Here is a 6,207-nt window from a genome sequence, read left to right as displayed (position 1 = left end):
TGCGGTTACAATTTGCAGACGATTTGCGGTTCCGTCTCTCTGTGTGTGTCTCTCTCTCTCTGTCTGTCTGTCTGTGGTGTGGGTTACCTCAAAAGCCAACATGGCTGGATCGGATCGGATCGTATCGTATCGGTTCGGAGCCACAACCAGCTCCAAGACCAAACTGGTTCAAACAGATTATCGATTTTCAATTACGCGGCGAGTGTGCGGCTAAGTAGTTTGGTTTTTGTTTGGTCTAGCAATTTTCGACGGCAAAACTGCAGCTGCAGTGCCCAGCTCCAGCAATCATTTAGTAAGTAATCGAAAGGGGGGGCAACATGGCGGTAAAAACGATCCAGCCATACAAATTATAGAAAAGAACTTGCATGAAAAAAGTGCACAAAGAAAGAATGGGTTTAGCTTAAAGTTGGAGTAGAGATTCACGTAATTTGTGGCAAATTGTGCATAAATTCGTATATAGAAAAGTAAATTTAAAAATAATTTTTAAAATATGTGCTAGAGGATTTTTCTATAAATATTTTGTAGAAGAAATTTCCATGCAGTTTTCAGAAGAATTGCTACAAAAAAGGTCATCCAAAATTGCAGTAAATATAATAAATAAATAAATTCAATAAATGCCAGTCAATCAACACAAATCAAACAAATATCAAATTAAACAGAGAGTTAATAAAAAACTTATATATTTTTTTGAAATTTATCTTCAGTTTCCCTCTGGCCGCTCCACAGTTTCATACAAGTAGCCAAAGAGTTACGTTACCCCGTCCCCAGTGGATTAAACAAATTGAGTGCGACACTCGGCAGCAAGTACCCATCAAACGCGGTGAGTCTGTCAGTCACTAACTGACTCCACGACTAAGTGAGTGAGTGGAGCTAACCATATACAGACACGCTCGGATATATAACTGCCATGCACATACACATACACATACATACGCATAGCCATACAATATCAGTATCTTATCTAACGAATCGTTTAGCAAGTATAACCCGTTTGCTGCTGGCGTGTGAGCTGTCCCCGCGAGAGATCTATGAATGAAAGCGAGTGCCCGAAAGACATGCCACAGCGAGAGCAAGAGCGAGAGCGAGGAGACCCCTAGTTGGGATCTATGCTAATCGCTGGGATTATAATTAATTAATTAGGCAGCTGGCCATGATCCGCATTAGGGATTCCTCTCTCTTTCTCTCTCTCTCTCTCTCTCTCTGGAGACTCTGGGGATGCGTAGAGACTCTGTGCAAGTTTGTGGCCTAAGTCTTTTGGTGCCAGACTTTGGTTTATTTTTTTTTTTTGTTTTTGGGTTCTTGCTGCTGCCTTGATTGTTGTTTCCAGCGAAGCGTCAGAAATTTAATCAAAATTTTCATAAACGCTCTGCGCTCCAAATTGCACATTTAATGACAATAATTTGCGTAATGGATTTTCATGTTCTCGTAATTGAATTTATTTTAATTTAAACTAAATTGCACTACGCGTTACACGAATGGGGGGCTGTGGATGCCGTAGCAAGCCCCATCGCAGGCAACGGAATGTATAATTTTATGCGCTCACGCTGCCGCTCCACTAATTGATTATAATTCTGTCAGTCGCCACCGTTGCAGCAGGCTACCAGGCGACCTGCCACTGCCACCGAAGCCTGTCCCGATGCCACTCCTGGTACCTCAGCTGGGCATGTGTCCCAGAGTCGCAGAGTCCCAGAGTCGCAGTCGCTGAGTGCAGTCTCTGGGTCTGCTCCACATTTCGCGCATTATTTCGCGCTCGTTAGCCGGCTTCAGGCTGCTGCAACATCACCATACCCCGGACCAAGCTCAAGACCCATCATCATCATCGACAGCATCACCATCAGCCACTCGATCGGCAGTGCTCCATCATCAGTTCGGGGGGGCTAGAGATGCGCCCGTGAATTGATACAAGACTTCTAAAAATACTTTTTCCATATTGTTTCTACACCCAAAATTAATGCAAAGGTACTATCGCAAGGCAGAGGAGAGTCCACCATAGAGCTACTCTAACTATCGTACTACTTTTCATTTAAAATTCACGAGAAACTACGCATCTTTCTTTCACATATTCGAGAGCAAAAACACTCCCACTGTACTTAGTTTTTATTCTTCATCTAATCAACGCCCTAATCATGACGCTTTGCCTTTAAAAAAAACCCTGCAAAACTAGCACCCATCTCTGGCTAAACTGTTTCCCCAATAATAAACCCATTTTGCTTAAATAAAATCACGCACTCATCTCTAGATGCAAGCGACTGGTGTGTGTGTGTGTGTACCTGGCAGGTGTTTGGGGCGATCGAATCCAGCGATCGATTCGCTTCGTGGCAGCCAGTTAATAAATACTCATCGCCTCGCACTCGCCGTACACAGCGGCCAGGGGGTGTCCAGGGCTCCGTTGGGGCGATGTGGAGCGCTCTGCAGAAGGTGTTCTGTAAAACTGTTTGATGGATTTCATAATAGTCGGACATTATGTTTGCTTCCGCTGTCAGGCGAGATGCTGTGTTGCCGCAATTTACTTTTTATGAATGTCAATGGTTTTTTAATTAATTGCAGGCCATTTTCGGAAGGCAAGGCCCCCTCCTCCCTGTTTTTTTTCGTTGTGCATACTTTATGGGCGTCGCTTTCATATGCAAAAAAAAATAAAAAAAAAAATTATGAACTGCTTTGGGGCATTGCATAAATCTGGATATTGATAGGCGGTCATTAATGGAAGCTCGTTTCGATTCGATTCGATGCGATCGTAAAATTTGTCTCACATTTTTGATGTGCCAATAACAATTCTCTCTATGAGCCCATAAAAATAATTCCCAAATTTAATTCCGATTCGCTGATTTCTGTGTCCATTCGGTGCGCCGATCGAGAGAGAGAGAGAGAGTCTCCTCTCTGCAGTTCATTAAAGGCGCTTAAATTGTATTTCAATGCAGAGTCCGGAGGGGGTCCACACGAGCGCCAGAAGCGCACAAATCCAATCAAAATGCACGCCGAAGAAGATGCCGCCGCAGCCGCCGCTCCAGACCTCAAGTCGACCCCCTGTGCGAGTCATTGTCGTAAATCACACATTAAAATATTTATTTGTATTTTTAGTTGTTCAAAAATTAGCTAAGAGCCCTGCCCGAACGGACCCTGGGCCCTGGCCCTGGGCCTGGAACATCGATCGTCTTGGGGTCAGTCGCAGTCTCCCCCAGTCGCTGTCGCTGTCGGAGACGGGTTGCGCTGCGCTTTTGTTGTGCGAGTGAATTTTAATTTCCTTTTTATGATATTTTAATTTATTTCAGCGTAAATCAAAACCAAAACGAGGCCTCTTGCCCGCTGCAGGGGCTGCACTTTTAATAAATTAGATTACTCTTCGGGTCTCTGCAGATCGTCTCGCGAGTCTCTCCAGTCGACTGGAGTGAAGTTGAGCTCCGTTCCGAACGGCGCTTCCATGGATCTCCCCCCATCCTCTCTCTCTCTCTGACATCCGCGCGCGAACTGCATAAATCTTTGGCCCTACGCAAGAGGCGGAGGCGGGCATCGGCGGTGGTGGTGTATCCTCGCTTCTTGGATGCTAACAAGCTGGAAAACACTCTGAGGATGAGGTCTGAAGTTCTGCATCTGCATCTGCATCTGGATCTGGATCTGTGGCATGCAGACCAAAGATTGCTTTTTCACAGCTTGTGGTACGTCCGGCGGTTTATTAATTTGACGTTTCCCCTCCAAGGAGCAGGCCAAGCGGACGACCGGCACGGGGTAGTTAACGGTGCAACAATTTGTACACTTTTTCAGCTACCCATCCTTCTTGCTCTTGAGGGCGTGTCCAGGGAAGGTAGGCCACGTCGTCCCACAGCAATTAGAACAAGATATTTGGGGCTGCATTTAATCTAAATCTGTGCCCGTCATTGTAGCGAGAGTGACTACTGTGGCCAGAGCCTATTGAAGTATTATCGGACGTACTTTTTAAGCCAAATGGAATACCAAATTACCAAACAAAATTAAGCAATAAATTAATTACCAACCGTTTCCGTTTGAAACTTTTTGTTTTACATTTTGTACCCATAAATCGATGAATTTCGTTCAAATGTACCAAAGTTCCAAGCATTTTCATTGGTTCAAGTGGGTTCACTGAAATTCCCCTAGATGGCGGTAGTCACTCTTATACGCTGTTAGTGTAAGGAATTTAGTTGTTTGAAAAATGCAGATGGAAACTTTTGACGATTTAGTTGTTACCTAGCTAGTTAATTTCGTTTGTTTTAGTTAATTTACTAACGTAATCGTATCATTTAATAGCTATAACGCAAAAAGATGGAACGGCTCATTAAATGTCGCCTGTTAAGATAACTTATTCTGTAATTCTCCAGGCCAGCAGCTCGTTGGTAGCTGCCCCTTCGAACATCCCAACTTTCAAACTTGTGGGGAACAAACTCGTTGGCTGTGCTTTAACAGCTCTGTTAGGATTCCTTGCCCCATCGAACCATTGGTTCGATTCATTGGAATGAATTCATTTCTGCAGGGGTGGCTTCGAACCAGCCCTGTAAAGCAGCATAATGAACACACAACAGAATGCTACGTTACAGAGGGGTTGTTTTCGGTTGTTGTTCGACCACACAGCTCCAGGTTCGTGCTGTTCAGGCGGTCCAGAGTGATGAAGGGTGCCGTCGAGAAAGTAAACTTCCCCTCTACCAGCCTGGATCCGTCCATCATCCAAGTCCTCCAGCACCGACGGATAGGCGGTGTCCTGCCAGTCCTCGGCACTGAAACGCAGGCCGCCGAAGAGCAAAATCCAAGCACCGATACCAAAGTCGGTTTCTAATCCCAAGGTAATCCCAGCTCAGGTGGCGGCACAGGAGGTTCACCGAGACACCGTTATAGTGACGCAGAAAACATGGATCAATTGCTATATATAATATATATAACTATAATATCAATTTTATTATTATATTATATAAATACTATACATATTATATTATGTATTATATGTATATTATATATATATTATATGTATATTATACTAAATAATATACTCAATATAATATAATATAGCATTAAAACATTTATGGCCCACTGTGCCGTGCACAGCTGCGATTTTTTACCATTTGCAATGGTATTGGTATTGCCGATACGGCCGGGAAAAATATAAGTATTTACAGCAAATCAAATTTTAAATTTTTATTAAATTTTTAAAAATTACTATTGTTTTACGACAATAAAATACAATTTTTTTCAGCCGGCCTAGGTGTGTCGGGTTTCTGACGATCCCGACAGCCGCCTTAACCTAACCTTAACCTAACCTGGTCCTGTTTTTTTATTATTATCTCTTATACAAAAAATATGATTCTTAAGAGAAGTTATTCCAAAAAATCCTTCTATACCTATATCTTACATATAATAAACATAAACGAAAACGAGCAGTTGTCCAAAATTGACCTTAGCACCAGTTATAGGGAAAAGGTGTGTCATAATGGTATACAAATTTAAAAAATCCGTTATATCTTATCTTAGCTTTCTACTATCACTTGCATTACGACTGTCCCATTCAGAGAAATTCCGAATTGTACCTACTCATACAAAAATTCAATTCTTTCCATTTCCTTTTTCCAAGTTTTTCCAATTAATAAATAAAATAATTAAGATAAGCTTTCTTTGGCATAATCTTAAATTTTAAATCTTATAGAGATGGGAAATTGGGAGATGTGTCTCATCGATTAGTCGAATAATTCGAGGCGCGCCGTTGCCGAATCACTTAAATATCGGCGATTGGCGATTGTAACAACCACATGTGGGTACATGGAAAGATTTTTGAAGGGCAAAGCACGGACAACTGATGAGTAAAACGTTAATTCCTTGAATATTTTTTGATAAACTCCAATTTTATAGGTGCGAAGCGTGCAGTAAGCGAATCGTATTTATAAACAAGCGTAGAATATGCAAGAACAACACACTAATGAATGCTAGGGATCGTTTCGGGGATGCTTGAAAGCTGCTCCAGGCTTAGATAACAGAACTCTGTTATAAGGAACTATCAGAAGAGTATGGGAAAGGGTTTTAAGAGACCCTTCCTCTGTGCACGGCGAATGTTGGTGATGCTGTTGCCCGGAAAGGAAAGGAATCGAAAGACAGCGAGCGGATAAGTTAATGTACAATCTCTGTTCGCTTTAAAAGCATATGAGGCGATGTTGTCTTTATGCCTGAACGGAGAGAGCCCTCCCTCCCTTGGCCCACTGCTCTTCCGTGGGA

General features: G+C 42.7%; 1 long non-coding RNA gene across 1 annotated transcript; it reads left to right on the top strand.

Annotated features, from left to right (window-relative positions):
* The first annotated feature begins 222 nt into the window (after positions 1-222).
* On the top strand, positions 223-3,830 carry LOC121404723. Its single transcript, XR_005968159.1, has 3 exons — positions 223-292; positions 705-820; positions 3,270-3,830. It is a non-coding gene; the product is annotated as an uncharacterized LOC121404723 (long non-coding RNA).
* The last annotated feature ends 2,377 nt before the right edge of the window (positions 3,831-6,207 follow it).

Source organism: Drosophila obscura, unplaced genomic scaffold (genome assembly GCF_018151105.1).
Source record: "Drosophila obscura isolate BZ-5 IFL unplaced genomic scaffold, ASM1815110v1 contig_37, whole genome shotgun sequence".
Classification (NCBI taxonomy): domain Eukaryota; kingdom Metazoa; phylum Arthropoda; class Insecta; order Diptera; family Drosophilidae; genus Drosophila; species Drosophila obscura.
This window is presented reverse-complemented; position numbering and strand designations above follow the sequence as displayed.